The sequence below is a fragment of the Mytilus galloprovincialis genome, chromosome 1 (assembly GCF_965363235.1).
Source record: "Mytilus galloprovincialis chromosome 1, xbMytGall1.hap1.1, whole genome shotgun sequence".
Taxonomy (NCBI): domain Eukaryota; kingdom Metazoa; phylum Mollusca; class Bivalvia; order Mytilida; family Mytilidae; genus Mytilus; species Mytilus galloprovincialis.
Window position 1 is genome coordinate 126,651,486 of NC_134838.1, and position 9,578 is coordinate 126,661,063.

Here is a 9,578-nt window from a genome sequence, read left to right on the forward strand (position 1 = left end):
GATTAATTATCTTCAGTTTTTTTTCTACCCTTTTTGTATGCAACCAGATGTGACATACTATGATATGGTGGTATTATAACTAAACAATGCATGGGCTCGATAATATGTATTTACTTTTCGTGTGTAGTTTTGTCTAGTGGTTATCTAATTAACTATCAAGTTGGCCTCTGAAAACCTCCGATAATCATGTAAGCGTTATAAACATAACTAAAGATATACATAGATATCGAAACTCGTGCAATAAAATCTAGGTCTGATTAACTTCATATCATTCTTTTCATTTAAATAACTTATCATGCACAATGCATGCGTTATCCATTTCTAGCTAAGGGGTTGAATTGAAGTTCAAATGAATACGGATTGAATGAGGTCGAAATATTCTTTTGCAAGTGAATAATTCATCATCAATGTTTCATAGCTTATGTTGAGAAGGATGAACCATATTGGCTGCTAAAAACGAATTATTATTTCACTAATTCACTAAAAAACGATTAAACAAACAAAATCCTATTTTAGATTTTTTTTTATATATCTCTAAGCTTGTGCCCCTTTAAGATGTAATACGACCATTGATTATCCGCTATCAGTCTTTGTTAAATTTACACTTTTCAAAATTGTGCAGAATTTATCTATGTTTCAAAGTTTCTATAAAGCTATTGAGAAAGAGAAATTAGATACTGAAAAGGAAAATTAATTTGTAAAAAAAGTTAAAATCTCCATGAAATGCAGAATTGGTAAATCAACAAATGTAAATTTATAATAAATAAGAAGATAACTCAATAACGATGAAAATGGCAAGAAAAATTATAACGAATAGGCGAACTAGCGTCTATAATTGGAAGTACAAATTACACAACGGTAAACAAAATATAAATTTTATGTACACCTGAAAGGTACGTAAAAAATTGGAATGCTGATATATCAAAGCGCACGAAAACCTAAATAATACTTTGATTTTCATCTCATGAAAACCAAAACATTAGATGTGCAACTAAACTAGTTCTATTAAAAAACCCAGAGGTAAATGTGTGACTGAAATACAAAAAAAAGGTTGTAAGAAATGTGTTTCCGTCGGTTTTAGTTTTAACCCGGATTTGTTTTCTCTCAATCGATTTATGATTTTTGAAAAGCATTATACTGTTGCCTTCATTAAACTTTATATACGAACATTAAAAATTAATCTCATGTTTATGATTGCTTGTGGTCTTCAAAAACTATACATCGGACAATCGTCAACAAGAAAGAAACCGTTCACCGAACATTTTTTAGAGAACTGATATATTATCTAATTATTTCATTGCTTATTTTTAAATTCATATATACAGGATCCCTGATTAAAGAAAATGACAGGTGTTGTTAGTGTCTTCATCCTATTGCTGGTAAGTATAATATTTTTATGTTTTCAAAACTAGTTTTGGTGTAAAATATAGGGTTATTGTTTTATGGCATATAACCCCTTTAATTATATTTTGACTTTTACTTATAAAAAAGAAGAATATTTCCACTGAAATAAAAAGTCTCTACGTTGAAGAAGGACAGACAAAGTCAAGGCAAAAATAAAATAATCAAAATAAAAAACAACAGTCTAAAACCTATACATGAAAACTAATGATAAAAAAAATACATAATCCTATGGTTTACTTAGTAACTGATGCAAAAAAAGGGAATTTCTTTGAAAAATCTCAAAAGTGTAAGTCTATAAAAACAAAATCAAACGCTATCAATAAACGGAAAGCGAATAACAACTGCTATATATGTTTCTGACTTGGTGCAGGCTTTTCCTGAAATAATTGGTTGAATCTGGCTTTATAGCTTGCTAAACCTCCCACTTGTATGTAAGTGGTTCATTGTTCAGTTTTAATTACAAAGTTTGGTAAGCAACCCAAACAGACATAAACTGTTAATTTGACAGTAGTTAGATCCAGCAGATAAAATTGTGAATACATACATCACGCAGCCTTTAGGTAGAACAATTGGGTGAATATAGAAAGATCTTTGTGCTTGGTAAGTGTATGTGCCCTTAACTTTTGGTATTCATTATTCACGACACATTGGAAACTACCCGAAGACCGTCAAGAAACCCAAATAACAAAGCATATGTGGCGATGACTTATGATTGTTATATAAAACTTGAACTTTGAACACTGTGAAAATTACACACAAGAATCATTTAAAACACATGAGAAGCGCTTCACAATGCATACAACTGAAAAGAATAATATTAACACTTCATAATCATGAATGGTCTTTTTGGGATTCGAGCGTCACTGATGAGTCTTTTGTAGACGAAACGCGGGTCTGGCGTATATATAAAATTTAGTCCTGGTATCTTTGATGAGTTTATTTAAAACAACTATGGTTGTGTTTAGGAAGTATCATCAGTAACTACCTCAGTTTCACCAAAATATATAAATTAAATCTGATTAATGGATTCAAAATACAAAATACCCTCGAATTTACAGCAGAAGAATATATTTGTTCAATTTCCCATTTTGATCATTTATGTTAACACGAGATCATATACTAGTAACTGGAATATGGAAAGTGTGCAATTAACAATTAATGGAATTTGCCACAGTATGGGAATGGCTATATATATATGTGTGTGTGACTGCATCCTGGATTAATTTGTAAAATCCTGTACAATAGATAACTGAACTGTAAGAATTCCATCTTCATGCCTTATACATCATTTACTGTGTTACGACGCTAGATAACAGCCGACGATGAAATGTAACACCCAGCCACCGTAAGCTTCATTAAAGTAGAGCCTTGGTGGTCGAGTTGTTGAGCACGTCCGGCACAGTGCAAAGTGATTAAGTGCCACGATATATCAGTATCATGAGTTTGAATCCCGGAAAGGACAGAACCAAAAATATGATTCTCTAGATTTACAGATCTAACATATAAATCTGTAATCCTAGCCGCTACATAAGCCCTGGTTACATCTCACCGGATAGCACGAACGGACACCGAACAGATAAATTTTGTTCAATCAGTGCATGTCCGTTCTGTCCGGTTGAAAATGTTGCGCATGTTCAAAACTTTGAATTGTCGTCCAACGAACGAAGTGTCCGTTTGTGTCCGGTAGTCGTCCGTTTTTTAACGGTTCTCGTCCGTTCTGTTTCCGTTTTGTATCCGTAACTTGTCCGTTATACATCCGTTGCAGGTCCGATAGACAAATTCACCAACGGTCTTCTAACGGATGTATAACGGACAAGACAGGTGATGAACGGATGTGAAACGGACATGAACGGAAGATAACGGATAAAATGGATACATACCGGATATAGAACGGATAATTTCCAATTGAAAATTTCGCGTCAGAAATGCGATTTTTTTTTCGTAATGCCTTCTCATGGGTTTTCAGTGGCTTCAGATTATGTATTTGGCGTCACTTCTGAAACATGATTTGTCGGCGTTCTTGACATTTTCTCTGGTATTTAATTCCTCTTTATTTTTCACCCCTACCCTTTGCTGAAATTTTCAAGATTAAACTAAAACCTGTTAAATGGCAACTTGTAAACTATTTCTGGTCACGTGTATGTGATGTACATGCATTTTTATTGCCGTCTTTAATTTTTTGCTTTTCTTGTTCAACCGCTTTACACAATACGATTCCGTTAGTTGTCCGTTTTAATGCGGTACTCGGCCGTTTTATATACGTTCGACATCCGTTCTGTCAGGTAAGTTTCGAATACTTTCATTTTTTTGAAAAACTAAGGCTTTTCTACCTCAGTTATAGATTACCTATTCTGTATTTGGCAATTCTTTTAGGAATTTTTGGTCCTCAATGCTCTTCAACTTCGTGCTCTATTTGACCTTTAAAACATGTTTTTGATTCGATTGTCACTGATGAGTCTTTTGTAGACGATACGCGAGTCTGGCGTAAATATAAAATTTTAATCATGGTTTCTATGATGAGTTTATTTGCAACCACTGGTTCAATGCCACTGCTGGTGGAGATTTATTTCCCTGAGGGTTTCACCAGCCCAGGAGTAAGCTTTTCTGTGTTGACTTGAGTTATCATTGATATGTTCATAATTATAAATTAACTGTTAACAATACTTTAAATTTTTGAAAAACTAAGGCATTGCTACCTCAGAAATAGATTACCTTAGCTGTATTTGGCAAATATTTTGGGAATTCTTAGTCCTCAATGCTCTTCAACTATACTCTTTTTGGCCTTTTTAACATTTTTTGGATTCGAGCGTCACTGATGAGTCTTTTGAAGACGAAACGCGCGTCTGGCGCAAATATAAAATTTTAATCCTTGTATATATGATGAGTTTATTCGTTTCTCATACGCTGCATATCCCGTGTGTGTCCGTTAGATATTCGTTACACGTCCGTTTAATTTAGTCAGTACACCAACAGACTCTTAACGGATAAAAATGTTGTCAACGGAAAAATATAAAATCCATCCGTTCGAGCTATCCGTTAAGGTGTGACCACAGCTATAGAAACACATAACACAAACAATTCGTGCTAGTAAGGTAAGACTATGTCAAACATATCTCAGATACTGCCGTTAGGATGTAATAACACAGTTAATCGTATGTAAAAAATTTGAGTTTTTGTTTAGTTTTCAGATGTTGGTTCGTATCTTCAGAGATGCCCATATGGAACGCATAAAAGAATTCGTGCAAAGATCAAATGTCTTGACGAAAACCAATACCATTGTCTTCTTGACAGAAACAGTAATATCCACATTGAAATGTGTAAAAACCCACAGCATTATAGAAGAGGTATGGTTTATTACGAAGCAAAGATTTAAAGAAGACATATTTATGGTTTTTTTTTCAAAAGACAGTTACCTCCAGCTTGATCCTGGACTAAACACTTTTCAGTATGAATATGTGATTTTAATACTCAACAACAACAAAGTGTTTAGTTCATATACGGGGTGACCATTTATTATTCGGGGTTGGGGTTAGGGAAATGCAGATTCTAGCACATGATAAATGAAAATGAATATTTTGTCTATCTAAAACAGGATATAGTGATGTACAAGATTGAGAATATATTTTCTTGCAACTTCATATATAATTCATGCAAGCATTCAAATGAATTAACGTATTATTACGCATCAAAAAGCTCGATAGATTTATTCAACTCTTGTTTAAATATAATTTATTGCAACAAAATGGTATCTCAACACTCTTTATTTACCAGGATGCTGTATAAATTATTCGATTTATCAAATAAAAAAAGATATGTTATGACTACCACTGAGACAAATCTCCACCAGAGACCAAATGAAATAGTTTGAATATGTCTTTCGTCTGTCCCTTGGTGTTATTCAATTTTTGTTTTTATCTTCTCATAAGTAACCATTTTCTTTTTTAATTTTTTTAGGGCTGCGACCAGTTTACAAAGGAAATATCGATGCTGAAAAATGCGATGTGGACAACTTCTCTCCCAGTAGTATCCAATCTAATGAAAATGACAAGTGTCCATTTATGAAATCAATGTGCGATGAGGAGGGACAACTGGTATTGAACAATGGGTCAACAGAGACGGATAGGTCTTGTCGTTGTGATTTTAGAAGAGGATATGACTTTGTTGTTGAACCAAAAAACCCATGTCGATGCTTTCCACTAGATGAAGACTGTTCTTGCTATGAAAAGAAGTGTCGAAATAAACATTATATTCTCAACCCTGGTATGTATATACATTACAACGTAAATAGAATGAAATTCAAAACAGTGTGGCTGTGGCCATTGATTGACACATTAAAAATTCCTCCATTGACTGGGACAATTTACGTGAACGTTTGTCTGTAACGACCACTGTTCACGACGTACCTACGATAGACATTTAAACTATGGGGTCACCAAAGGTTTCTTAACGCCTTTAATTATAAAATAATTCGAAAAATTAATCAGAAATAACCTTTATGTTTTGATTTATATAATTGATATAAATCAAAACATCGTGTTATTTCTGATTAATTTTTTGAATTACTTTATTAAGGTGTTGAGAACCTTTGGTGATCCCATAGTTTAAGGGTCTTTAAAAAGTACATAGTGAGCAGTGGTCGTTACATACAAACGTTCACCTAAATTGTCCCAGTCAATGGATGAATTTAATGTGTCAATCAATGGCCACAGCCACACTGTTTTGAATTTCATTCTATTTGATTATATCAGTGAAAAAAATCCAAATTGATTTATAATAAAAATATAATATACTTTTTTATTTGGGCATAAATAACGCAACAGTAGTATACCGCTGTTCGAAATTCATAAATCGATTGAGAAAAAAAAACAAATCCGGTTTACAAACTTATATGTCTAGTAACATAAAATGTCATTAAATAATTCATAAAATTATCCAATAATCATGAAAAAAATTTAATTGAAATACTGTGAAAATGATATAATGTGTCACTGATATCATTGATATGTGATAACAGGAACATGTAGGCAGTTGTTAGTTGTGCAAGTGGTGAAATTGCAATTTCTGCCCCGGCACTACCGCTGCTCAGTAAGTTAAGCATACATTTTTTCTTTGATAGATTGTGAAGCATGCAAACATGCATGCAAGCTACTTTCGTGCTTTAACACAAATAAATACATTGGTTAAAAAGTATAAATTGATACAAAATGATACAATTGCGAAATCCTGAAATCTGTAGAATATTGAAAAATGACCAAAAAAAAAGGAAAAGAATTTCATATGTTACGATACAGCACTGTAAATGTGTAAATATGCGTGTTGTGTAGCGGAGTAAAAATCAAAAATTGTTATTCTCAATGCATTAAAATCAATTATTATCATACGAAAAATAAAAATAAGTTTATATGACAGGTTTGTTAACTGCATACTCACTTCGTAATAAAAAAAAATTAAAATAACAAAATACCGAACCGTGAATCAATGAATTTAACTAATGGACGAGAACAGGGAACACATATGTGTTATGATTGATTTAATGTGGCTTCTGAAGAAAATGTCAATCTAACGAAGTTACGAAAATATTTCACAGTGGATTTATAAAAAAAAATCAATATTCGACAGAATCTTGCATGAAATATTTAAATCTACTCCTTCTAAAGTGTTTGTAAGTATTAATTTTTAATTGATTACAGAATCTTTCGGCTAGCTTTTGTATATGTTTCAACTAAATCCGGGAACTTGTATCATATGAAGCACCATGTCATTATCATCGCTGAAAATGGTGTGTTTATTTTATGAAACCTTTCAGATTACACTTGCACTCAGGGATATAGAGATTCTGACGTCTTCCAATGCCCTCGTATTACAAATGATGGGTAAGTGTTCAAATGTTCATTTTGCACTATGAATTATAGATTGATATTTCAACATGTCGAAAGACTCGAAGAGATTCAAAAGAATATCATAAAGAGAAAAATTGCAACAGAACTTATATGATGTATGGTGGTGATGTAACTCATCGATATAGGTTATGAATGAATTTGTGACACTTAATATGGACTGCTCTAAGTTAACCTGTGTGCATGTTTGGACTACATCTATCTGTAAAAAGTAAAATCATAAAAATACTGAACTCCGGTGAAAATTCTAAACGGAATGTTCGTAATCAAATGGCAAAATCAAATGATAACACAAATCAAACGAATGGGAAACAACTGTCATATTCCTGACTTGGTACAGGCATTTTCAAATGTAGAAAATGATGAATTGAACCTGATTTAATAGCGCTAAACCTCTCATTTGTATGACATTTGCATCATATTTCATTATATTTACAACGATGCGTGAACAAAACAGACATAATAGATAAAATAGTCAAAATACGGGTACAGCAAAAACCATAAAAACAGCAAAACATTTTAATAAGTTATCAAAGGTACCAGGATTATAATTTAGTACGCCAGACGCGCGTTTCGTCTACATAAGACTCATCAGTGACGCTCATATCAAAATGTTTATAAAGCCAAACAAGTTCAAAGTTGAAGAGCATTGAGGATCCAAAATTTCAAAAAGTTGTGCAAATACGGATAAGGTAATCTATGCCTGGGATAAGAAAATCCTTAGTTTTTCGTAAAGTTCAATGTTTTGTAAACAGGAAATTTATAAAAATGACCACATTATTGATATTCATGTCAACACCGAAATGTTGACTACTGGGCTGGTGATACCCTCGGGGACGAAACGTTCACCAGCAGTGGCATCGAAACGGTTAAAAACAAGCTTGTTGTTCGGTGTGAGCCAAGGCTCCGTGTTGAAGGCCGTACTTTAACCTATAATGGTTTACCTTTTAAATTGTTATTTGTATGGAGAGTTGTCTCATTGGCACTCACACCACATCTTCCTATATCTATCTATTTATACCTCAAAATATCTTTTTGAATTTACAGCAACAATCTTCCAAGGACAGAACCTACTCCTACACTGACGACAGATGTCAAAAGTAAGTTGATTAACTAGTTATTAATATGTGATGATAAAAAAAACCATTAAAACAATACCTGAAATGCAAAGTAAAGTAAACAATGTGCCACAAACACTTTGAGACTGTTCAAAAGCTGATAGTTACCTGTTCAAATCAACAAAGAACTGTTGGGTATGAACGGTACTGAGTTAACAAACAAAATGTCTGGCCAGTACTAATTTGCAATAAGTCATTATTTAAAAACAAACTGAACGAGACTACCATTTTAGTTTCAGAATTTGTAAAGAAGTTTAAAATCCAAATTCCCGTTTCAGACTGAAAAAACAATTGGTAGTTGCTGTGTGTAAGATATTTTCTTTTTAAAAAAGCTCCCCATTGAATGTCTTACCTTTATTTAACTACAGTAAAACACACATGACAAAATTTTGACGGTCAGCTACATGAACTAGCTGGTTTATAACAGGCACCTTATATTCCCGTACAAAGGCAATCTGGGCTTAGTGTTGCAAATGTTCACTGTGATCACATTTGAAGTAATCGCCAGCTAATGAATATCTATATGGCACAGCGTGTGACCATATTTGAAAATATAGCCTTTCAACATAAAAATATGCTTTATAGTAGAATATAACCTTTACGGATTAGTATATGTCGGTCAAACGAAAAACGGCTTAATGAATGTATGTGCGGCCTTAGATCAAACATTAAATACAATGCAATTGACATTGTTTATCAACATTTTACTCAATCGGATCATCCAATCCTTTCTATGAACATTCTTATCATCAAAAATATATACTACAGGACAAACAATCCTTATCTTGCAACACTTCTCCGTAGACAACATAAAAACTACTGGATCTGAGAATCGGGCACTGCAACACCTATTGTTGCAATGACAACATTATTGGTACATGTATATGTATTCCATCTCTCTTTGACACATTCCCCATTTCCATTCTCAATTTTATCTTCATTTCCTCAGCTTGATGAATGTGTTCAATATTTCCACGTATGCCCCTCACAGCTTTTGTCATTGTTATAATATATCACCTACTCCTCGTGATGTCTCTATTTTTGACCTTCTGTTATTAATTCATAAGCGTTATCCCTGTTAACAAATTTCCAAACTGAACCAGTTCTTATTTCAAATTCGTTTATAATTCGGTTAGCCACCTTATGTCTAGCATGTCTG